We start from the raw sequence: 27207 nt of genomic DNA, 5'->3' as shown, positions 1-27207 counted from the left end.
ACACATCCTTTTTCTTTCCCATTTTGGCAGAAAATGTAGGCTGCTTAATAATGTGAGAGAGCCTTCTTAAGTAGTCTTGCCTTTCATTGGACACACCTGCCAAACTAATTAGCACAGGTGTCTGCAATTGCTTACAGTGATATAAAGAGCCCTGACACACATCACCATCAATGAGTTTAACTGACAAACAAACAAATTCTTCCCTTATCACTCCTAAACACTTTTTGCATAATAATTTGGAACGCGGTGTACATGTGCTTTTCCACAAAACACCAGTGGTTCACGTAGTGAATCTTACAGTTCTAACTTGCCAACCGTGGTCTGTATGGAATTGTTCAATAAAGGGCCCAAAATTAAGATAACATAGATGGGAGAGGTCTCTATGAATAGGAATTCCTAAGTATTTGATACCCTGTGAGGGCCAGGCAAAGGGAAAGTTGGACTGGATGGAATCCTATATGGATTTAGGGAGGGAGACATCGAGGGCCTCAGACTTCGCTGCATTGATTTTAAAATTTTACCATGTAACAAAGTGATCTATTTCAGCCATAACAGCAGGGATGGATATATGTGATTGAGTGATATATACTAGGACATCATCAGCAAATAGAGAGCACTTGTACTCGGTGCCTCCCACCTCAATCCACCTAATATTGGGGTTATGGCGAATTGATGAGAGCAGGTGCTCCGTCACTAGGATGTATAAGAGAGGGGACAGAGGACATCCCTGCCTTGTACCATTGGTGATTGTGAAAGGTGATGAAAATGTTCTGACGCACCCCCTGGGCCTTGGGACACCCGGAGCCGGACCCTTTTTGGTGGATGCTGGTGGTTGTAGTCTTCGTGGCGGCGATCCGGTTCCGTGGCTCAGGGCGGTCAAACCAGTGGCGGAACTATTTATGTGGTTTTGATGTTTAAATGTCCGACTACGCCACCCGTGGATTGCGGTCAGATTGAACCGCCGCTACAGGGCAGACCGCTAAGGCTGGTGTTGTGGGTGCAGCAGAGCGTAGCATAACTCCCCACGGGAGGAGTATAGCCTCAGGGCAGTGTATGCGGAGGATGGGGGTGATGGTGCAGGGCAGCAGCAGTAACGACACGGAGTCAGTGATGCAGTTCAGGGCCTTTACTCACAGTTCTTATTATCCAGACCACGTCTGCAGGTAACGGCTGCCCACGTCGTACTGTGCTCACCAGGTGAGGAGCTCAGACAACTCCCAGATAACTTTGGAGCGCTTCACAGGACCCCCTTTGTGTGTCCTTTGTCTGGCCTTTCTTACCAACACTTCTGTCCGGCTGCCTCGGGCCTCCTCTTGGTAAACTTGGCGCCAGTTTCCCTGACCCTATGTGGTGCCTTCCTAGCGGGTGGAGCAAGGGGCTGCGCCACATAAAATGTCAGAGCCTCCGGTTTCTAGCTGAGGGTCGTTTCCTGCCTCCACTAGTTCGGAGACCGGTCTCCCCCTTTGGCCTGACCCCTCCACGCAGGTGGATTCGGGCGTGCGGTGGCGACTCGCCCGTCCGCACCCCTGGGATCCCTTCATTCCTCATTCCTGGAGCCTTCTCCGCTCCTCTTCCTTCCTTCTCCCTCTTGCAGGCCTGGGCCTCTGTTACTAGGCCCGCCTCCGGAGCAGAGCTCATGCAGAGCCCCTGCTCCCTGCCACTTCTGCTCAGACTTCTCTGCACTGAACTAAGATGGTGCCCACCTTTTATACTCCCTTCTCAATGCACCCAGGAACTGCTTCCTCCCTGCTCCTGCACTGCAGGGTTCCCCTTCCTCAGTGTTCCCTCCCCCCACTCCAGCCAGGGACAGGGACTGTCGTGCCCATCTCAGGGGCATATTGGTCGCCCTGCCCCACGGCAATGTGGTGTAATGCATGCAGGTGTCGGGTCCTGATCCACACTCCATCCTTATCTGAGAGTGAGATATCACACCTCTGGGTGAGGTGCAATACGTCTGTAGCAACCGAGCCCTCGGTGCTACAGTTCCATTTATCTTCAGCCTAGGTGACGTATTGTGATACAGGGCCGTGATTTTGGCTATAAAAGGGTCCCCTAGACCCCTACCCCAAGCTTTTTAAGAGAATCATATATGGCGTGCCAGGAGACTCTATGGAATGCTTTCTCAGCATCCAACGAGAGTATCTACTTACAAATTTTTAACTGCATCTAGCCCAGGAAATACTTTGTGCCTAGTAGCAGTGTCTGCTAGTCAGCGGATTATCCCGGCTGTTAAGCAAGCTACACCACCTGTAGTTTGGACACTTAATTTTTTCAAAGGAAATGCTTCGGGACCACGGGATACTTAGTGAAGAGCATCAGGAGGCACCCCAAGGCATAGGGGCTGGGACTGGCACTAGGATGCCTTGCGGTGGACAGCCGAGCTCGATCCTTATAAAAGCTTTTTAACTGCAGCAGCTTTAGTGGACGCTACTGGAGCTGGAATTACGCGGCTGCTGGCATGAGACTTGCCCTCCAATAGATCCTTGTAAATGGATTTAAAGTGTATTCATTCAAATTAGAGGGACAATTTAAATTAAAAAGCTTAGAGCTGCCTCCACCACAGGGGGGCTCTCTCGACCCACCAGCGGACAGGCACCAGTATTGGGAGAGGGGGGCTGGCCGTCAGGGTTCACCGCGGCTCTGGCACAAACCCGGCGACACGGAGGTGGCACGGGCAGGAGCGGACTGGCCGTCTCGGCTTCTCACTTTTTGGATTTTAGAAGGGCATGACATGCCTATATCTGTGTCTCCCCCTCCTTTTACTCCTCCACCTCTTTTCTTTTCGCATGACTATATGTACTTGTCACTTTTCCATGTGTTAGTTGTGTCTTCTGAGCAGTTTGTCAGCTTTTGGACACCTTTGAAGGTGTTTTCTATGTGTTTCTATGTGTTTTTGTTTGCCTGCCATTGGTTTTAACGGTGTTCGAAGGTGTTCGACGAACAGTTCGACGAACAGTTCGGCGAACACACGGGTGTTCGACGAACCGAACCGAACTCGAACACTACGGGGGTGGTTCAACACTAATCTTTACCCCTTCAGGGATCCTAAAAGGGCCGACAATCTCTCTCCCCATGATTCCAGCCCAAAACATTTCTCCACCTCCTCCATGTTAGCGCCATAGCCGTGTTTGCATGGGGTGTCCATCAACCAGCCATCCTCCACTCCATCCATCTGGACCATCGAGATCATTTCATGCATGATAATGCCCCGTCTCATGCTGCACATAACACATCTGCATCTCTGGCTGATATAAGAATAAAAGGGGACAAACTTATGGTGTGGCACCCATGCTCCCCTGACCTCAACCCCACTGAGACCCTCTGGAGCATCATCAAAAGGAGTTCAGAAGCTCCTTTCGAACAAGGGGTCCTATGTAGTGTTGAGACACCCCCGTAATGTTTGGGTTCTGTTCGGTTCGTTGAACACCGGGATGTTCGAGGAAGTGTTCGTCGAACTGTTCGTCGAACACCTTAGAACACCGTCGAACACCGTTAAAACCAATGGCAGGCAAACAAAAACACATAGAAACACATAGAAAACACCTTCAAATGTGTCCAAAAGCTGACAAACTGCTCAGAAGACGCTCTCTTTAAAAAAGCCGGCCGGCAATTCAGCAGCGGCATACACCAGTACCCGACAATTTAGACAAGAAGGAATAGAGCATCAAACATAGATTAGATAGAAAGAAACATGTCAGTCACATATATAAGAAGTACAGTGACAGTGTTGGTTACAGTACTTGTCATTTAGTGTAAAGGATTTATTAAAAAAAATAATAGTGTTTTAATGCACCGTCTCTTTAAAAAAGCCGGCCGGCAATTCAGCAGCGATTGCCGGACAATTTAGAACAGAAAGATAGAGCATCACACATAGATTAGATAGATAGAAACATGTCAGTCACATATATAAGAAGTACAGTGACAGTGTTGTTTACTGTACTTGTCATTTAGTGTTAAAATAAAGGATTTATTAAAAAAAATTGGCGTGGGGTTCCTCGTACTTTTAGTCTCTAGCGGAGGTTAAGCAGACGGCTGGGGCAGATGTTGAAGCCTGGGAAGGGGGTAATACCCATGGAGCTTCCCAGGGTGCTAATATCAGCCCCCAGTTGAATACCTAGCCTTTACTAGCTATTAAAATGGGGAACCCCCCAAAAAATGACGTAGGGTCCCCCCTATTTTAATAGCTAGCAAAGGCTAGGCAGACAGCTGGGGGCTGATATTAATAGCCCTGGAAGGGTGCCATGAATATTGGCCGCCTCCCAGGTTAGAAATAACAGCCGTCAGCCGTCCCAGAAATGGCGCATCCATTGGACATGAACTTGGCTCATCTGGATACCGTCACAGCGAGACACTGAGGAGCACAAGCATGCCCGCGCTTCTCAGTCTCTGCGGCATGGCAAGTTGGATGGCAGCTTTCTGCTGCGATCCAGCCTGTCATCTCGATGTAGCAGAGCTGAAGCTGTGGTGGGAACCATGGAAAGGTAAGGATGATGTTGCTTTATTATTTTTCTTTTATTGCAGGAGATCGTTGGCTTCAGCTGGAATGGACGTGATGGTAAGTATGGTTTAATTTAGAACAATAAAGAACTGTGTCTTTATTTCAATTAAAGGACTTTATTCTGGGTGTTTGTGTTTTTTTGTAACTTTGACTATAGGGTTAGTAATGGGGGTGTCTTATAGACTCCTCTCCATTACTAACCTGGGCTTGATGTCAGCTGGAATTATAAGCTGACATCAACCCCAACCCTATTACCCCACTGCCACCGCTACAGGGCAGTGGGAAGAGCGAGGCTAAGTGCCAGAATTGGCGCATCCTATGGATGCGCCATTTCTGGGGCGGCTGACGGCTGGTGTTTCTAGCCTAGGAGGGGGCCAATATTCATGGCAACCTTCCTGGGCTATTAATATCAGCCCCCAGCTGTCTGCCTAGCCTTTGCTAGCTATTAAAATAGGGGGAACCCCACGTCATTTTTTGGGGGGTCCCCTATTTTAATAGCTAGTAAAGGCTAGGTATTCATCTGGGGGCTGATATTAGTAGCCTGGGAAGCTCCGTGGGTATTACCCCCTTCCCAGGCTTCAAACATCTGTCCCAGCCGTCTGCTTAACCTCCGCTAGAAACTAAAATTACGGGAAACCCCACGCCAATTTTTTTTTAATAAATCCTTTATTTTAACACTAAATGACAAGTACAGTAATCAACACTGTCACTGTACTTCTTATATATGTGACTGACATGTTTCTATCTATCTAATCTATGTGTGATGCTCTATTCTTTCGGTTCTAAATTGTCGGGTACCGGTGTATGCAGCTGCTGAATTGCCGGCTTTTCATGTTTCACTGTGAGCACTGTTCCCATCGATTTGGACAACCACTGTAATGCCACAATCACCATGGCTGTGGCATTACAGTGAGTGGCAGACAATCCCTGCATGATTGGTGCTCTAAATAGCGCCAGACATGCAGGACACGCTTTTGGTGCACGAACAGTTATCGAACATAACCTCGAACAGCAGAATTTTTTGCAAATCGTTCGCGTTTGTCGAACGGCTCGAACACCGCCCAAAACAGCTCGAATTTGAGATTGGCGAACAGTTCTAGTCGAACACCGCTCATCTCAAGTCCTATGTGCAAATATAACATCACCTAGAATAAAGTTTTGAGTTGAAAACTGTTTGATTTCAGTTTGTAATAACTTGATAATGCTTATAATTTCAAAAATGACCATTTTTGTTCTTTATTAGAATTAAAAGGTTGAAAACTCTGCTGTGCATAAAAATTTGGAACATGCATTTTGAGTGCAGTTTGAGTTTTTTATCTTTTTAAAAATATACTGTTATCATAGGCAGTTTGTACAAAAACTTTTCAATTGTACTTGTAACGTCGGCATCCCTGCCTCCTGCTAGGCAGGGACGCCGTTCTCCTCACCTCTCCGCTCCGTGCCTGGCGGCTTCCTCCCGCTCTGCTGGCAGCGCGCGCTGCTTCCCGGCCTCTGTGCTTAGGGCGCGCGCGTGCGCGTTCCCCCTCTTTTAAAGGGGCCACGCGCGCCATCCTAAGGAGTCCCCGGCCAATGGCCAGAGGACCTCACCATATATAAGTCACCTCCTCCAAAATCTCCAAGATGGAGGTGCCCGAGCAATGTTGTTGCAAAGCCTTTCAACTCTGCTTCAGCCCTCAGGTCCAGTTACCAGATACCTGCCAGTTACCTGCCAGTTACCTGCCAGATTCCTGCTTGATACCTGCCTGATACTTGTCTATCTGCTTGCATTCCTGCGGTCCGACAGTCTGCCTACCAGCCCTGCCAGTCTGTCTATGGATCAGTCTGCCCGCTCACCTGGGAGCGCTCACCTGCTACCTGCCTGTTAGCCTACCTGGAGGCTCTGCCGTCACGTGCCGTGACCACCTGCCTGTCCAGAGACTCTTGCCCGCTCACCTGGGAGTGCTCACCTGCTACCTGCCTGTTAGCCTACCTGGAGGCTCTACCGTCGCGTGCCATGACCACCTGCCTGTCCAGAGACTCTCACCTGCTCACCTGGGAGCGCTCATCTGCTACCTGCCTGCTAGCCTACCTGGAGGCTTAGCCGTCACTTGCTGTGACCACCGGCCTGTCCAGAGACTCTTGCCCGCTCACCTGGGAGCGTCCACCTGCTACCTGCCTGCTAGCCTACCTGGAGGCTCTGCCGTCACTTGCCGTGACCACCCGCCTGTCAAGAGACTGTCCCCGTCACTTGCCGTGACCTCCTGCCCTTCTACCCAGAGACTGTCCCCGTCACTTGCCGTGACCTCCTGCCCTTCTACCCAACGACTGTCCCAGTCACCTGCCGTGACCTCCTGCCCTTCCACCCAGAGACTGTCCCCGTCACTAGCCGTGACTACCTGCCCGCCTTCCCTGGGAGCCACCCGCTTCCTTACAAGGACTGCCCCCTTGTATAGTTGCTCAGAGGTTCCACCTCCCAGACCCGTTACAGTTTTCTCGGGCCATGGAACCCGGTGGCACCCAAACTCCCTCGCTCTCGGACCTATGCCATGAACTGTCCCATCAGAGGTCCCAACAGGAGTCCATCCTGAGCCACCTGCGGAATGTCAACTCTTGCCTGGACATTCTGACTGCTCCACCAGCAACCACCGCTAGAGTCATGACTTGCAACCCGGCAGCGCCGCTGCCCACCAATACCATGGCATCCTGCCCCGGACCCCGGCTTTCTGCACCTCCTCGCTTCGGAGGCAACCCCGCTCAAGCTCAAGGATTCATAAACCAGTGCACCCTGCACTTTGAACTCCTGGCCCACGAGTTTATCTCCGACCGGGCCAAAGTGGCATTCATCATGTCCCATCTCACTGGGGAGGCACTGGCATGGCTTAACCCTCTGTGGGAGAGAGGGGATCCCCTGGTGTCCGACCTGTCGTCTTTCCTCACTGCTTTCCGAAGAGTCTTCGATGAACCGGGACGAAAGACCTCATCTGCCTCCTCTCTGCTACGTCTCCGCAAAGGGAGTCTCACCGTGGGCCAATATGCCATACGGTTCCGCACCCTCGCTTCTGAGCTTGCCTGGGATAATGAGGCCCTGGTGTCCGTCTTCTGGGAGGGCCTTTCCGGTCGGATTAAAGATGAGCTCGCCGGTCGGGACATTCCTAACACCCTGGATGACCTGGTGTCGCTGGCTACCCAGATTGACATCCGGTTTCAATAACGTACCAAAGAGACCACCCGTGAGAGAAGGTTTTCCCGTCTAGCTTCTACTTTCCAGAAACCTGTCTCCTCTTCTGTCACTCCCCGGGTGCACTCACCCGAGTCCATGCAGATCGACCAGACCAAGTTGGTCAAATCTCGCCAAGAGTCAAGCCGAGCCAAGGGGAGCTGCTTCTATTGTGGCAGTAAGGAGCACCTGATTCGTTCCTGCCCGGAGAGGCCGGGAAACTCCAGTGTCTAAGACCACTCGGAGAGGTCGCCCTAGACAAAAATAAGTCCTCTCCAACCCTGACTTTGTCTGTATCTATCTCCTGGGGAGAGAACCGTCACTTTGAACTCGCCCACCTGGACTCTGGATCCGCTGGAAACCTCATCTCTCAGTCCCTGGTTGAGAAATACCGTATTCCCACCAAGTCTCTGGCTGAACCTTTGTCAGTCGCCTCCGTGGATGGAAGACTCCTTCCGGTGACCATCCTGCTCGGCACGGAACCCATAACCCTGCAGGTGGGAATGCTGCACTCCGAGGTAATCTCCTTCCATGTGTTGTCCGGACTCTCCCACTCCCTACTGCTAGGTCTACCTTGGCTCCAGACACACGAACCCGTGTTGAACTGGCATTCCGGTGAAGTACTCCGGTGGGGGCCGGCCTGCCATAAGACCTGCCTGGTTCCGGTTCGTCCGGTTCGTCCTCCACCTACCCCAGCTAATTTACCCGGTCTTCCGGCTCCTTACTGGCCCTATGCTGACGTCTTCGGTAAGAAGGAAGCAGAGACATTGCCCCCTCATAGGCCATATGATTGCCCGATCGACCTGATACCTGGCGCCACTCCACCCCGTGGGCGTATTTATCCGTTGTCTGCGGCTGAAACCCGGGCCATGTCTGAGTACATAGAGGAGAATCTGGCCAGGGGATTCATCCGGAAGTCTACTTCCCCGGCTGGAGCCGTATTCTTCTTTGTCATAAAAAAAGATGTCTCGCTTCGCCCCTGTATTGACTATAGAGGACTCAATCAGATCACGGTTAAAAATAAATACCCCCTTCTGCTCATCTCTGAGTTATTTGATCGCCTTAAAGGCGCCAGGATCTTTTCCAAGCTGGATCTACGTGGAGCGTATAACCTGGTCCGTATCCGTCAGGGAGACGAGTGGAAAACAGCATTTAATACCCGGGACGGACACTATGAGTACCGTGTGATGCCCTTCGGTCTCTGCAATGCTCCCGCAGTCTTCCAAGAACTGGTCAACGACATCTTCCGTGACCTTCTTTTCTCCTGCGTGGTGGTATACCTGGACGACATCTTGGTCTTCTCTCCGGATCTTCCCACACACCGGAAGGATGTTCGTCAGGTCCTGCTTAGGCTCAGGCAGAACCACCTATATGCTAAATACGAGAAGTGCCTTTTTGAGCAGACCTCTCTTCCTTTCCTGGGCTATGTTATCTCCCAGACAGGCTTGCGAATGGATCCTGAGAAGCTCTCTGCTGTCCTAAAGTGGCCACGTCCGGAGGGCTTGAAGGCGATACAGCGATTCCTGGGCTTCGCTAATTACTATCGTCTCTTCATTCCTCACTTCTCGTCATGGACTGCGCCCATATCTGCGCTCACCCGTAAGGGAGCAAATCCCAAGGTATGGTCACTCGAAGCTGAAGAGGCCTTCCTTTCCCTGAAACAAGCCTTCTCCTCTGCCCCTGTGCTGCACCGTCCAGACTGCAACAAACAGTTCTACCTGGAGGTTGATGCCTCCTCCTCTGGAGTCGGAGCGGTGCTCACCCAAAAGTCTTCATCCGGGAGAATGGTAACCTGCGGCTTTTTCTCTAAAATCTTCTCCTCCTCTGAACGCAATTACTCTATAGGAGACCGAGAACTGTTAGCCGTTAAATTGGCGCTGGAGGAGTGGCATTACCTGCTTGAAGGGGCTCTATACCCGGTGATCATCTACACGGATCACAAGAACCTGGCATATCTCCAAAATGCCCAAAGACTTAATCCTTGTCAGGCCCGGTGGTCTTTCTTTTTTGCCCGCTTCGATTTCATCCTTCATTTCCGCCCGGCGGACAAAAATGTCAAAGGTGATGCCTTGTCCCGATCCTTCCTGTCCTCCAACCAAGAGGAGGAGCCTATGCACATTATCGACCCCTCCAAGGTGATGAATGCGGCCCCCTTGGATTTGATTCGTCTTCCACCTGGCAAGACGTTCGTGGCGCCTCCAGACCGTGAGAGGGTTCTTCGCTTGGGTCATTCTTCTAAATTAGCTGGCCATGTGGTAGACTTCGTCTCTGCCTGTTCATCTTGTGGCCGCAACAAAGTTCCCAGACACTTACCAGCTGGTCATCTCCTGCCGCTTCCCATACCTGTTGCCCTGTGCAACACATCGCTATGGACTTCATTACCGATCTTCCTGTCTCTGCCGGGTGTACTGTCATTTGGGTGGTCGCGGACCGCTTCTCTAAAATGGCCCACTTCATTCCCCTGCCTGGTCTTCTGTCTGCACCTGAGCTGGCTAAGGACTTTATCCGCCATATCTTCCGTCTCCATGGCCTACCCCTCCACATTGTGTCGGATCGAGGGGTTCAGTTTACCTCATGCTTCTGGAGAGCCACATGTAAACTGCTGGACGTCACCCTGGACTTCTCCTCCGCTTACCACCCTCAGTCCAATGGTCAAGTGGAGCGGATCAATCAGATCCTTACCACCTATCTCCGGCACTTTGTTAATGCCCACCATTCTGATTGGGTGGACCTCCTTCCTTGGGCCGAATTCTCTTACAATAACCACGAGAGCGAATCCTCTTCCAAATCCCCATTCTTTATTGTCTATGGCCAGCACCCCCGGATTCCGCTTCCCATCTCCGCCTCTGTGGACAACCCTGCCGCGCAGTCTCTTGTCAGCAAGTTTTCTACCATTTGGGAGAGTACTAGGTCTGCACTTCTTCAGTCCTCCGAGCGGATGAAGCGATATGCTGATAAGAGACGTCTGGATCCGCCTCAATTCCGTCCGGGAGACAAGGTTTGGCTCTCTTCCAAACATGTACGGCTCAAGGTACCCTCCTACAAGTTAGGTCCTCGCTTCATCGGCCCTTTCGAAATCCTCAGGCAAATTAATCCAGTGGCCTACAAATTAAAACTCTCGGCCACCTTACGGATTCCCAACTCCTTCCACGTATCTCTCCTCAAACCCGTTGTCTTTAACTCTTTTTCCAACAATCCAGGTACTCCTCCTGCTCCGGTTTCTGCTGAGGACGTCTTTGAGGTAGAGAGTATTCTGGCCACTAAGAGGGTAAGAGGAAAGACCTTTTTTCTGGTAGATTGGAAGGGGTTTGGTCCTGAGGAGAGAACATGGGAGCCCCGGGAGAACATCCATGCCCCTCTCATCCTTGATAAATTTCTCTCTGGCCTAAAAAAGGGGGGGCCTAAAGGGGGGGTACTGTAGCCTCGGCGCCCCTGCCTCCTGCTAGGCAGGGACGCCGTTCCCCTCACCTCTCCGCTCCGTGCCCGGCGGCTTCCTCCCGCTCTGCTGTCAGCTGCTTCCCGGCCTCTGTGCTTAGGGCGCGCGCGTGCTCCCCCTCTCTTAAAGGGGCCGCGCGCACCGTCCTAAGGAGTCCCTGGCCAATGGCCGGAGGACCTCACCATATATAAGGCACCTCCTCCAATATGGAGGTGCCCGAGCAATGTTGTTACAAAGCCTTTCAACTCTGCTTCAGCCCTCAGGTCCCGTTACCAGATACCTGCCAGTTGCCTGCCAGATTCCTGCTTGATACCTGCCTGACACTTGTCTATCTGCTTGCATTCCTGCGGTCCGACAGTCTGCCTACCAGCCCTTCCAGTCTGGGAGCGCTCACCTGCTACCTGCCTGCTAGCCTGCCTGGAGGCTCTGCCGTCACGAGCCGTGACCACCTGCCTGTCCAGAGACTCTTGCCCGCTTACCTGGGAGCGCTCACCTGCTACCTGCCTGTTAGCCTCCCTGGAGGCTCTGCCGTCACGTGCCGTGACCACCTGCCTGTCCAGAGACTCTTGCCCGCTCACCTGGGAGCGCTCTCCTGCTACCTGCCTGCTAGCCTACCTGGAGGCTCTGCCGTCACGTGCCGTGACAACCTGCCTGTCCAGAGACTCTTGCCCGCTCACCTGGGAGCGCTCATCTGCTACCTGCCTGCTAGCCTACCTGGAGGCTCTGCCGTCACTTGCCGTGACCACCTGCCTGACCAGAGACTCTTGCCCGCTCACCTGGGAGCGTCCACCTGCTTCCTGCCTGCTAGCCTACCTGGAGGCTCTGCAGTCACTTGCCGTGACCACCCGCCTGTCAAGAGACTGTCCCCGTCACTTGCCGTGACCTCCTGCCCTTCTACCCAGAGACTGTCCCCATCACTTGCCGTGACCTCCTGCCCTTCTACCCAGAGACTGTCCCCATCACCTGCCGTGACCTCCTGCCCTTCCACCCAGAGACTGTCCCCGTCACTAGCCGTGACTACCTGCCCACCTTCCCTGGGAGCCACCCGCTTCCTTACAAGGACTGCCCCCTTGTATAGTTGCTCAGAGGTTCCACCTCCCAGACCCGTTACAGTACTCTAATAGTTATTTGACTGGAAAATTACAATGACTGCAATTCATATAAGTAATTTGGGAAAATCTGAGAAAATATTATTTGCATAATAATTTGGAACACAGTGTATTAACCCAGTGTGCTGTCAGTGAGATGTACCGTCCCTGCTCACAAACACTTGTCCACATGTGTGTGGTTAAGTGGACTTTCCCAGTAACTGCGTTGTTGAGGGCACAGCTAATGTTATGTTACACGTGCTCGTGTAATGCAGGGACGGCACACCGGGAGAAATAGTGGAGGCTGGGGACCGAGTACCCAGGGATGGCCGCCACCATCAGGTTGTGGAAAGCTTTCTTCTCCATGAGCCTAAAAGACAACAATTCGAGCGCAAGCATTCATGAAATGTGTAAATTTAGTAGTGTGGCCTGTGGGGCGTTGGCGGCGTATTTGCGCTTACGTTCCCAGGACTGGTGTAGGGACAATTGAACGCTGCACTGGGACAAGTATGTGGATATGCTTGCTGATGGTGCTAGTCGAGAGTGTGCAATGACACGTGCAGGGAGGGAGGCACCTTGGCATGTGCCATGGACAGGGGATTTTGGTGCACGCACAACAGCAGAAGAAGCTTTGGCGTCACCTGCAGACACTGTTTCTGGACCCTGGGGTTCGGCCTACTTAGTCGGGTACTTTGCTGCAATGTGCCTGATCATGCTGGTGGTGGTGTGCTGATGTCCTCACTCTTTATGTCCCCCTGCCAGGTTGGGTCAGTTACTATGTCATCCACCACTTTGTCTTCCACCTGAAATATGGAACAGATGTGGCTGTATTCTGCAGTGCTAACAAGCAAATGGAGTAGAAAAATGTGTACTCTGGATTGCTTTTTAAGCAAATTACCAGGATTAAGATAAAAAAAAATTGCCCTGGCCACTGATATCTGGGGCTATGTCTACAAATACCTGTAATTATTACAGTAGCAGCAGACAGGACGTTCAATGGACATTTCTATGTGCACTGCAGTCTGCGACATACACTGCCTGCTTGCCTAACACATTATTTGCAGCTGGATTAGTACTCAGAAGGACTATTAGTTCAGATGAATATATAAACAGTACAGACCAAAAGTTTGGACACACCTTCTAATTTAAAGATTTTTCTATATTTTCTTGACTATGAAAATTGTACATTCACACTGAAGACATCAAAACTATGAATTAACACATGTGGAATTATATACTTAACAAAAAAGTGTGAAACAACTGAAAATATGTATTATATTCTAGGTTCTTCAAAGTAGCCACCTTTTGCTTTGATGACTGATTTGCACACTCTTGGCATTCTCTTGATGAGCTTCAAGAGGTAGTCACCGGAAATGGTCTTCCAACAATCTTGAAGGAGTTCCCAGAGATGCTTAGCACTTGTTGGCCCTTTTGCCTTCAATCTGCGGTTCAGCTTTCCCCAAAACCATCTTGATTGGGTTCAGGTCTGGTGACTGTGTAGGCCAGGTCATCTGGCGTAGCACCCCATCATTCTACTTCTTGGTCAAAGAGCCCTTACACAGCCTGGAGGTGTGTTTGGGGTCATTGTCCTGTTGAAAAATAAATGATGGTCCAACTAAGCGCAAACCGGATGGAATAGCATGCCGCTGCAAGCTGCTGTGGTAGCCATGCTTGTTCAGTACGCCTTCAATTTTGAATAAATCCCCAACAGTGTCACCAGCAAAGCACCCCCAAACCATCACACCTCCTCCTCCATGCTTCATGGTGGGAACCAGGCATGTAGAGTCCATCCGTTCACCTTTTCTGCATCGCACAAAGATATGGTGGTTGGAACCAAAGATCTCAAATTTGGACTCAACAGACCAAAGCACAGATTTCCACTGGTCTAATTTCCATTTCTTGTGTTCTTTAGCCCAAACAAATCTTTTCTGCTTGTTGCCTGTCCTAAGCAGTGGTTTCCTAGCTGCTTTTTTACCATGAAGGCCTGCTGCACAAAGTCTCCTCTTAACAGTTGTTGAAGAGATGTGTCTGCTGCTAGAACTCTGTGTGGCATTGACCTGGTCTCTAATCTGAGCTGCTGTTAACCTGCTATTTCTGAGGCTGGTGACTCGGATAAACTTATCCTCAGAAGCAGAGGTGACTCTTGGTCTTCCTTTCCTGGGGCGTTCCTCATGTGAGCCAGTTTCTTTGTAGCGCTTGATGGTTTTTGCAACTGTACTTGGGGACACTTTCAAGGTTTGCCCAATTTTTCGAACTGACTGACCTTCATTTCTTAAAGTAATGATGGCCACTCATTTTTCTTTACTTAGCTGCTTTTTTCTTGCCATAATACAAATTCTAACAGTCTATTCAGTGGGACTATCAGCTGCGTATCCACCTGACTTCTGCACAACACAACTGATGGTCCCAACCCCATTTATAAGGTAAGAAATCCCACTTATTAAACCTGACAGGGCACACCTGTGAAGTGAAATCCATTTCCGGTGACTATCTCTTGAAGCTCATCAAGAGAATGCCAAGAGTGTGCAAAGCAGTCATCAAAGCAAAAGGTGGCTACTTTGAAGAAAGAATATAAGACATATTCTCAGTTGTTTCACACTTTTTTGTTAAGTATATAATTCCACACGTGTTAATTCATAGTTTTGATGCCTTCAGTGTGAATGTTCAATTTTCATAGTAATGAAAATACAGAAAAATCTTTAAATGAGAAGGTGTGTCCAAACTTTTGGTCTGTACTGTATATGTTGTGGAATACCTATACAAACAGGACGTTCAATGGACCCTCTTGCACTATATGCACTGGAGTCCGCTACAGACCCTGCCTGCCTGCCTGCCTAACTCCTGCTATCACTACTGAATAGATGCAGCTGGATTAGTCCTCAGAAGGGCTGTTAGTTCAGATGGATATATATATATATATATATATATATATATACATATGTTGTGGAATACCTATACTAGCTATAAACAATAAAATCTTTCCCTGACTTAGCAGCACCACTCCCTACTCTGCCTGTTTCTGGGGCAGACTGTTACGAGCATAGTTCTTATATATACCGGATGACGCTGTGCTGCCAGCCAATCATTGTAATGTCACAATCAACATGGCTACGGCATTACAGTGCGTGGCAGGCAATCCCTGCATGTTCATTGGCTCTCTAAAAAGCACCAATCATGCAGGGAGGAGACCCAAGCTCCCGCCCGAGAAACCCGGAAATACTCGTCGAGCGCTGAGCTTGTCGAGCACCGTGATGCTCGAGTGACTATCGAGCAGAGGCGAGCACGTTCGCTCATCACTACTGGTTTCTATAACATACTAGAAAACACTTTTTTTGCAAAGCAAAGTTTATGCATCGCCATATTTTGAGAGCTATAATTTTTCTATATTTCCACTGACAGAGTCATGTGAGGGCTTGTTTTTTGCAGGACAAGTTGATATTTTTATTCGTACCATTTTCGGGCACATACCACTTTTTGATCGCTTTTTATTGCAATTTTTGGGAGGCAGAATGAAAAAAAAACAGCAATTTAGGAATTGTTTTTTGGGGGGGCTTATGCTATTAACCATGTGGTAAAATTAATAATGCTGCTTTATTATTCAGGTCTGTACAATTACAAAGATACCACATTTATATAATTTTTTTCATGTTTTGCTGCTTTTACACAATAAATACAATTTTATAAAAAAAAAAATAATAATTTGCATCACTTTATACTGAGAGCTATAGCTTTTTTATTTTTCCGCTGATGGCACTTTATGGTAGCTTGGTTTTTTGCGGTACAAGATGACGCTTTTAGCAATACCATTTTATTTGCATTCAACTTTTTGATCACATTTTATTCCACTTTTTTTCAGTAGTATGGTGAAAAAGCATAGTTTTTTGCCTCATTTTTTTTTTTTTTACGGTGTTCTCTGAACGGTTTAACTAGCGTGACCATTTCATAGGTTGGGTTGTTCCAGATGTGGCGATACCAAATATGTGTACTTTCTTTGTTTATTTTTGTTTTTACATAAATGTACAGTAGATAAATATATTTATTGGCATAATATTTTTTTTCATTTTTTGTTCTTTATTTTGTGATTTTTAAAAGAATTTCAAAAAAAACTTTTTTTTTTTACTTTTTCACCTTGTACTAGGATGGGGCATCAATTTTCCTTGCCCTGATTTAATACTTTGCAATGCTTTTGCTCACAGCAGGAACTTACAGGCCACCATACCTGGGTGACCCAGCAGACATTTTTTAGCCTTGGGTCACCATGGAGTCCATCAGCACAGCGTGATCGCAATAGCGTTGTGCTGATCGGAGCAGAAGAAACCGATCGATGTTGCTGTCACTATTGTCAGCAGCATCAGAGGGGTTAAACACCCACAATAAGCGCCAACACCGATCATGGTAGTTGCCGCAGGGTGTCAATTCTATGTGAAGGGGTTAAGCACTATCAATTCCCCCCTTCAACAAAAATGTAACTTAGAATGCAATATTGGTTGATAGCTACATGCATGGAAAAAAACTTTCAGCAACGACAGTGTTAGGAGGGCGGTTGCAAACAACTTTATTATAATGGAATGCAACCAACCTTGCGGTCTGCAATGCAGCCTGGTGGACTGCTGCCGAACACTTTCCGTTTGAAAAGGAAAGCAACCAACTTAAATGATAAACCCTTCCGTGTTACTGCACACGGGAATGGGTATAGCAATTCGCACAATATCCGTTAGCAGCACGAGAGATGTGCAGTGAAAAACTATCTGTAGACCTGTTACTGTACAGGAATTACACTGGCGGCGCAAGGATGCATGTGTGACTACGCCGACGGGTACACGTGCCTCCAGCCGGCGTGCTACCGGACTGAAGTGTACTACTCCACGTGGCTGACAGGCGATATCCGTGGAAGGATGTCTGCAGGCTGCTCGGGGTGTTATGCGACCACTTTGGCAGAGCCAGACTGCAAGACGAAGCTACCTGACTATTTCCACTAGCCTGCCTATTTCCACTAAACCTGCCTATGGAAAATACGTGGAACACAGTCATCCACACAACAGCATCACATGCTCTATGATCAGAGCGCGCCACCATGTCTGTGGGCGGGTCTTTTAAAGACTAAGCCCTGCCCACCGTCGCACCATTGGTGACGACACCCGTGGACCAATCAGGCGGTGCCAGGTCACCGTGTCAGATGGTTGCCAAACCACCAATCACGGGCATGCTCAGTGCGGTGAATCCTGGACTTAGCCTCCAAAAGCCCTGTCTCCCTCCGCAACCTATGCTTAACATTGCTAGGCACAAATATCCAAGAGATAATCTGTGCATCTCGTGCACCAGGTAGGCATTGAAGCTGATGACATTGCTGAACAGCATCATCCCTTGCTGGACAGGAATGGGAGACCACGGAAGGTTCTGGACCAATTTTAAATCCAGCAATAGCCTGACACCTAAGAGACAGCAGTATTTTTGTGAAGTGTACGCTTTTTAAATTGTACTAGTAAAACAAAAAATAAATACCTTTTTTAGTTTTTATTTTATACATATTTTTATTTACCCCTTTACCTTTGGGCCATTTTCCGTTTTTGCGTTTTTGTTTTTTCCTCCCCTTCTTCCCAAAGCCATAACTTTTTTATTATTCTGTCAATATGGCCATGTGAGGGATTATTTTATGTGGGACGAGTTGTACATTTGAACGACACCACTGGTTGTACCATATAGTGTATTGTAAAACAGGAAAAAAAATTCGAATTGTGGTGAAATTTCAAAATAAGTGCAATTCCACAGTTGCATTTTTTTTTTTTTTACCATGTTCACTAAATGCTAAAACTGACCTGCCATTATGATTCTTCAGGTCATTACGAGTTTGTAGATACCAAACATGTATAGGTTCATTTTTATTTAAGTGGTAAAAAAAAATCCAAAGATTGTTTGTTAAAAAAAAAAGTTGCCATTTTCCGAGACCCGTAGCGTCTCCATTGTTTGGGATCTGGGGCCGGATGACAGCTTGTTTTTTGCGCGTCGAGCTGATGTTTTAATTGATACCTTTTTGGGGTAGATAGGATATTTTGATCGCCCTTTATTGCATTTTATTTCAATGTTGCGGCGACAAAAAAAAGAATTCTGGTGTTTTGAATTTTTTTATTGTTACGCTGTTTACTGATCTGATTAATTTTTTTAATATATTGATATATCTGGCGATTCTGAATGCAGCAATACCAAATATGTGTATATTTGATTTTTTTTCTTTTTTATTGTTTTATTTTGGATTAGGCGATGGGGGGGTTTTAAACTTTTATATTTTTTTAATTTTTTAATATTTTTAAAAACATTCTTTTTTTACTTTACACATGATTCAATAGTCTCCATGGAAGACTAGAAGCTGCGATTTTCTGATCTCCTCTGCTACACACAGGCGATGATCAGATTGCCTGTGTGTAGCAAAAATGCTCCCTTGCTATGAGTGCCAACCACTGGACGGTACTCATAGCACTCTGGCAACTGCAACTGTAGGGGTCTCCTGCAGACCCCGGGTTGCCATACCAACCTATCTGCGGCCCGCGGTCATGTGACACGGGCGCCGATGGGCAGGGTTAGTGACACGCTTCAGGTAAGCACGAGTTAAATACCACTGTCAGAGATTGACAGCGGCATTTAACTAGTTAACAGCCGAGGGTGGATCGCGATTCTACCCGTGGCTGTTAGGGGCACATGACAGCTGTACAGATCAGCTGTCATGTCCCTGGAGAGGTGCGGGCTCGGCACCGGAGCCCGCACCAAAGTGAGAGACCCGAAATCTGTCGTAATCATACGGCGCATGTCAGAAAGGGGTTATTACTACTCTATCTTAACAAAATACATGTAAAACCTAGTGTTTTAAGTATTTTCCTTTCCTTGCTACATGCAGTGAAAGTAATTTGCAGCAACAGTCAACAGTATTGTTATGGTGTGCATATGTGTTAATTTGGACTAGTAAAACAGTTATGCAAAAACTTGAATTTTTTTTTTTTAAATTTACATATATTTTTTGTTTAAATTCCCCTCACCACTATCTTAACAAAAATCACGTAACCTTAAAAAACTATATCACTACCTAAGCAAACGCATGGAAAGTATGTCAACAGCCAGTAGAATTGCTGTGCACACAGGGTTATTAAATTCAACTATTAACACAGCTGCAAAACCTTTACTTTTTTGTATTTTATTTTTATCATTTTTTTTGTTTATTTTTTTAATTATTTCCCCTCTTCTTGAACAAAAATGCAACTTAACCCTGAAATGTTACATTATGAAGTAGCTACATGAAGGTGCACCCTAAGAAATGAACATGTGGCAACAGCATGTAGTATGGCTGTGTGGTATACAGTTGCTAAATTGGACAGCTAAAACAGGTATTCAAAAATTAAAATGTGCCCTGTTATTAAAACATTTAAAATGAAAAAAAAACATACACACCCTAACCAAAAAAAGGACAGAACAAGAAAATCTATCCAAGTTCATGTCCAAGGAGCAAGCATCTGCAATAGGCCTCTGTATTCAGGTGGTGTGCTCGGGTCTAGTAGTGGAATATTACAACAAGAAAGTGTGCAAAAAATGTTTACCAACACACACTTTCTGATTTATACAGTTGTGTTCACATTGCTGGATTGTGGAGATTTATTTTGTCTTAAAAAAAAGTAATGCTTGTCCATTTCACAAGCTAGGAAGCGCACTTCCTTTGACACACAAGCCTTGGTTTCAGGATTCTTCTTTAGTATCAAAATTAGAACAGAATGGTATTAAATTGGCCTCCTTATTTGCATTGTGTGAAGAATAAAAAAAATGCTGTTATAAATGTGCTGTTAATGCAGTATTTCACTGACTCAGCAGATCCAGCAGCTCCAAATATAACTTGAATCTTTGGATTATTATTCAAAGACTGAGCATAGAACTCCCATTTTCAATCTGTTTCAGCACTGTAGTTGTACACCACACAGGACACTAAGGTCATCCTCACTTTCACCTAAATGATGAAATAATGGCTTATTTAATTGTAACCATGACCAACTCATCTGCTATGTGGCTTCTGTCACCCATTCTGATCAGATGTAAGATGTCGTGGTTGCAGAAAGTGTAAGCAAAGGTCTTCCCTGTTGCTATTGGAGGCTTTAAGATGTCCACTGAACAAAAAGTGGAGGAGGTGGATAAGATATTGGAACCAGACCTACCCAACTGTGGAAGTGTCACTACCACCTGACCTCATTGCTCCATTGTCAACATGCATGACGGTGACCAAGTGGGCTGAAAAAGACATGTACTGTCTCTTGCCATAATTTCTGCTCAATGCGTTAATGTATCCGGTTAATAAGTGGAAGAATGTGGGCAAAGGTGCACACCTGATTGGGTTGTGTGCTCACAACCTCTGTGAAAACCCAGGGTCTTCCATGGGCATAATACCACTCAGACAACACAGTGTGAGGGTAAAACAATGTGGCAATACTTTAATAAACCACAAAGTGGACAATAAACAGATAAAACTGTCCCAACAAATACCCAAGATGGTACAACATTACACAGTCTCACCCTTTCACCCTTCTGCTGGCCCTCCTGGTGTAGAACTGCTGCGACTTTGGGATTTCCAGGGCCAACTACCTCAACCAGTGGCCGCCCTGCTTTTGGTGGGTCCCCACAGAAATAAGGTAGTGGCAAGCTTAGGAAGATGACATTCCATAGAGGTAAGAGGCCAGGAGACTCAAGGGTCCCACCCTGGCCTCTCCAATAGTTTCCATGGGGCCAGATGACTGGCTGGTCCCAATCTAGCTTCTCCGAATGTCTGCATGGGTTCCAGGCAACCAGAGGGTCCCACCTGGCAACTCCAAACAACATATCCATGGGGCCAGGTGACTTTATCATCCATACCTGGTCTTCCCAAATGTATCCATGGGTTCTCTGATGGTCAATGGAGCAGATCCGTATCTTTCAAGTCAGGGCCATATACCCTTAGGCTGGAATCATGTAGAATCCAAATCTGTGTCTCTTTGGATAAAGCCATGCTACCAAGCTGACGGTCTGAAGAGAGTTTGATCTTTGATTCTCCTTGTAAAGTCTCCTTCAATTCTCTTTTTCAAATCTGCCTGCTACAGAGGCACATGTTCCTTAAATAGCTCACATTTGTTCTTCCAAGTACACATCCACAGGCCAAAGGTTAGGGAGGGTATTATTCCACTGGGCTCAGGTCTCATTGTTTGAGCCTTTAATCAATTTACATAGTTGATATAGCAGGGGGATCTTGTAAAAAAACATTTAGCTTGCCTTACTACAATGTGTAATTAGCATAGTAACAAACATCATTGTTTCAGAACCAAGAGAAGACAACATTCATGTTTATACACATAATAGTTATCCTTCTTGACCAGCCACAGAAATACACATACATTCACAAGTCAACACAAGCACAATAGTATATTTCTCTTGGCTTAACAAATCTAAACATCTGGCTGATTAAGATAAGAATTTGTTTCGTCACAACCTCTAAGAAGGATTTGGCTGCTGCAGATCCACGATTATGGAAACATCAAGGACTGGAATGAAATTGGCTTAATCTGTGCTGCCGCCAAAAAAGTGGTAAGGAATCAGAAATCCAAGGATGAGGTTTATTGGTCAAAGCATTTTGAAGTATCAAAACTTCATCGCAGATTAACCCAATTTAATTCCAGTCCTTAATGTATCCCTGTTAGGATAGAGCAGCAGTGTGCCTTCCTCTCTATTCATTCTATATGGTTCTATGCTTGGCTTTTTCTGTCAGCCCCATAGAGAATGAATGGAATGGCAGTCAGGCATACACACAGCCTCTCCATTTTAATGGGGATAAAAGTGCTCCATCAGGGATAAAATATCCCACACTGATCACCTGTGGATAGGTGATAACTTATTGCCACTATGAAAAAAAAAACTTTTTAGTATTGTGTAGACCCCTATTGTCATCACCCCAAGATTAATCCAAAACCTGAAAAATTTATATTGCCACATTCAAAACTTTTTTTTAAAATCATAAATATGTAAAACATGCAATTAACATGATGGGCTCACTGGGTTTAATTTAAAATATTTTTTCACACTATTGTAATGGGAGAAGAGTCCTAAAAAATTCTATTTCAGAGTTATTGGTAATTGTCCATGGAGAGAAGGTGACATCAGGTGTAAGACCATTCAGGATATAAAACCTGCTCATAACATGGAGTAAGTGAGGCTGCTGCATGTCAGAGGTAAGATGTGCTGATACCTGCGAGTCTTCTACCAGGAGTAGAAAAATTATCTGCTCAGAAAATTGTAAATCCTCTCATCAGTAATTTTTTAGTTTTATTGCTATTGCAGTCACAAAGTATGGTTTTCTAACAAATGATTAGTAAAATTTCTATGCTGAATTTGTATGTTCTGCGCATGGTCACTTCCATGGTTTCTCCTGGGTCCTTCTATTTCTTCAAAACAAAATTACTGCTATTTTATATCTACAAGAATATTCATGCTTTGTCTGGGAGCTTTTGATAAATGCAAGAAAGAGATAATACACATTGGTCCAAGATAAAACCTGTAGATCATGGCTAGAAATATTAGAGAAATGTTACTGTTCTGTAGGTTCAGGTTTGCAAAAAATGGATTATAAAGAGAAAAAAAACATTTAAAAGCAAATAAAATAATAAGAAAAAAATACTAACTAACCCATATTATTATTATTAATATCATTTTAGATAGAGTTCATGCACTTTTTCACAGAACATACTGTGTGGCTCCTTAAAATAGAGGCATGCAGACTCCTCATATTGAGGGATAGGCTTCATCATACTTCATGTGTAAGGAGATATTCTCTCCTAAAAGTAATACTGATTACATGATTTAATTTAGGCAGATTTGTAAAGAAAAATAAATAAATTAGTAGAACTCTAGTCGAATGGCCAGGTCAAAACTCTGTGGCCACTGGACGGGTGCTGAATGAATCGTCTTCTACCTGACGTCATCCGCAGCTCCTTTCTTGATTAACCGGCCTGGTGCGACATCGTGTGTGAGTCCTGCCACAATGATGATGTTGTTCCAGGCCGGCTAATCAAGAGCAAAGCTGTCAGATAGAAGGTGGTCTGCAGAGCTCCAATCCAGAGGCTTCAGACAGTTGACCTGGCCAAAGGACTAGGTTCTAGCAAATCCATCCACTCTTCTCTAAATGTGACCCCGGGCTGGCCTTAGGCTCAATGGTGCCTTTAAGCTCAGTATGCCACAACACATTGGCAGGAGTTCATCTTTTATATCCTCGAAAAATTGGTTTAGGCTTCCTTCACACAACATTTTTTCCTGTTGTTTTTTTGCTTTGTAAAAAAAACACCATAAAATGTATGCATTTTTTTTTCATAAGTTTTCTTTTTTTTGCGGTGGCATTTTTGGCAGCAAAATGTTTTACTCTTTCTGCTGTTTTTTTCACTATATGTAAAAATATCCACACCCAGAGCAAGCTGTACTATAAAATAAAAACACCAATGTGACAATAAAAGATCATCCATTGCTTATGTTGCATCTTATAAATGTTCACAGACAGACATATAACATATGGACAAAGCATGCAGAATCAGTGTCTGCTCCCCGCCCGAGGTGCCTCTCCCGTATACACATAGATATGTACATACACATTCCTCAACATATCATATACATATGTAAAAAGGCAAAAGTATATTTTCCACCAAAGATCGCCAAAACAAAACCCATGAGGGATTAACCTAAAAAGAAGAGAGAAGGTCGTCTTTCGTATATTTTGTAATTATTTAATTCTTTGCTGATTGTGAAACATTTATTTAGGTCAGAATTTTTTTTTGGTGTTTTTTCAAGGTTTTGTTGAGAGGGTTCTGAAAAATGCTCTTTAGCTTTTTTTGCCATTTTGCCATAGACAAATGTACATTTATTTAGATAGCCATAAGATTTTTTTTGCTTTTTTTCAAGGTTTTGGGGTGGTTTTCCTCAAGATGCTCTTTAGCTTTTTTTTTTTTTAACCATGAATCAATTGAAAAAAAAAATAATAAAAAAATAATTGTACTCTTTTTATTTGCACTATTTATTTACTGATCACCATAAATAGTGTGTTCACTGTATTATATCGGTTGTTAAAATTACAAGGTTATCAAATATGTCCATGATTATTACAGATATGTGATGTTTATTTAAAAATATGCATCACAAAAATGTGTTTTTCCTAATTGTTGCTGTGGAATGTTTTTTATTAACTTCATGTAGAAAAAATCTCTGACTTTTACATTGCAGTTTATTTCTTCACCTATAGTGTGCTGCAATATATAAATATATCTATATAACTTAGTACATTTATTCTGAAAAAAAATGTTCAGGTTTTTAGGCAGAGAAAATCCTCTCTCTCTCGAAACATTGCAATCTGTAGCTTGTTGGTAAAATCTTTGCCTTCCAGGCTGGAATTCTATCAGTGGCAAGCTAGGAAATGAAGATGTGAATTATTAAAATGTACGTAGCCATTAAGTGAGCGCTTCACATCAACCCTTATGGCATAGAGGCTAATGCCCAGTGCAGCCACATGTAGCTCATGCATGACCCAAAAGCTAGCGTGATGGCTAGTGCTCTCTGTAGTTATAAGACTATTTCTTATACAGATTTCTTTTTCTCTACTTAGTTTTGATGTCTTCAAATAAAAATGCAGAAAACTTAGACACCTCTCCAACCATTAGCAATAAGATCTAATATAGAATTTACATGTGCAAAAATGGTAATTTATACATAACATACTATTAAGAAAAATACAACAGAAAACATCTCCTGGATGTCAGAAGTAAAAATGGCCCAAATAATAAGGAACAAAAAAGGTTAAAAATAATTTTTGAAAACTGCAACACTATTATTTATCTTCACGTGCCATTGGCATGGAGAATATCACTTATAAATTCTTCATCTTGACATTTGCTAATGACTTGGATAATAAGCCGTTTTTATCTCTTTTCTTTGTCCTGGCATACTTCACTGGAGTGATAGCAAATTCTGCCACCATCATTGCGATATACAAGGATCGGCACTTACACACCCCCATGTATCTATTCTTATGCAATTTATCTATTGTTGATCTCTGCTACACAACGTCCACGGTCCCTAAGTTGGTTTATATGTTAGTAAGTGGTGATTACACCTTGTCCTTCACCCAATGCTTCGTCCAGATGTACTTCTTCCTACATGTGGCCACTACAGAGGACCTACTGCTCTTTATTATGGCTTATGATCGATATGTTGCAATTTGTAACCCTCTACGTTATCATAATTTGTTGAGTAAGAAGATCTGTGTCCTGTTAATGGCTACTGCATGGGCAACCGGATGCATTAATTCAACTGTTACGACACTGACTACATCTAATATACCTCTGTATACTAATATAGTCCCTCAATTCCTTTGTGAATCCAAAGCTTTCACAAAAATGTCCTACCCTAATACTGGTTTCCAGCTATTTTCATACATAGAAGTGGTGATGTTTGGTGTTGGCCCTTTTCTATGTAGTATAATATCTTACACTAAGGTTATCATTGTTATCTTACATATTAAATCTAGTGATGGGAGAAGAAAGACTTTCTCCACCTGCTCGTCCCACCTCATAGTCCTCACCATGTATTATGGCACTTGGATGTCCGTGTATATAATGCCACCATTAAAGGATCCTCGGGTCTTTGAACTGACACTTTCCATTCTATTTTCCATCATCACTCCCATGGTAAACCCTCTGATATACAGCGTACGGAATAAAGATGTAAAGAGGGCGCTACTGAAAATGGTGGGGATCAAAGTCAGAGGAGAATAAAGACATTAAACAATGGGCCTGGTTTCTCATTGAAGGGGTTATTTTCTTTGGTTAATAATTTTATTGTAGAAAAGCTCCACAATCATAGATTGTCTGCTCAACATGATCAGCTGTAACGTGAAGAAATTTGGCCTAAAAACGTTCAATTTTGCTTCAGCGCCACCACAGGGGAAATTAAGCATCACACATTGAAATCAATGTGAGATCATGCCTGCTCCTCCATTGGCACTATATGTAGCTACTCTCAACTTTGGCCAATAAGGGAGCTTCCTGAATGGGATCTGTCAATATCTTTTTTAGGCATGAGGCAATGATTATCAAAAAAAAATGAAAAATCTCCACTGGATATGTCAAATAGTCATATAGACTGAAATCAAGCCAGTAGAGAGGAGCAAATCATTTCCCAGAACATTTAACTTGTCTCCAATTTTACCAAAAAAAAACTACAAATTTGCTTAAAACCATAATTTTTCAATTTACGTCTAGAAAATGCAGGAAAATGGTAGTTGGCTTGCATTTGCAAAATTCTTATTGGCCAGGAAGAGGTTAAAAAATTATGCTCAACTTGCTGCTCACCTGTCTCATTATTGACCAGTCATCTTATTTCCCTCTGCAAATCCAGTGCTTTCCTCAGGTGTGGTGAAGTGTTGGCAAAGACTGAGGAACCGGAAGAGGCAGTTGGTCACCACACCGAAAGAAAAGAAGAAACCAGAGAGACCCAAGATTACAATAAAAAAGTCTCAATTTTCATTAAATATTTTCAAAACAAATCGAATTCCCTGCCTAAATTCAAGTAAACTTTTAAATCAAAGTGTCCTCGGATTCATTAATCACTTTAAGATTAAGTTCTTCGAAGTATGAACTTTCTCTGTCAATAATACAATATTTATTTCCTATGTTGTATCTTTTTTGAAGTTTAACAAACAGAATTCTTTCATTGTTTCATACGAATATAGAAACCCACCATTGAAGCTGATCTAGCTCTCCAGAGAGCTTTTTAAAATGTGGGCCCCAAAACTGAATCCCTAGTAGTCGTAGTAGTAGTCGTAGTAGCCGTAGTAGTAGTAGTAGTAGTGGTTGTTGTACAAAATGCATTTAACCCTTTCACAACATATGACATACAGTACATCTACATAATATGTCATGTACTTGCCTTTTATGCAGGCTCGCATGTCAAGCCT

This window comes from Phyllobates terribilis, unplaced genomic scaffold (assembly GCF_046119375.1).
Source record: "Phyllobates terribilis strain yellow unplaced genomic scaffold, ASM4611937v1 Scaffold_33__1_contigs__length_13283291, whole genome shotgun sequence".
Lineage (NCBI taxonomy): Eukaryota > Metazoa > Chordata > Amphibia > Anura > Dendrobatidae > Phyllobates > Phyllobates terribilis.
This window is presented reverse-complemented; position numbering follows the sequence as displayed.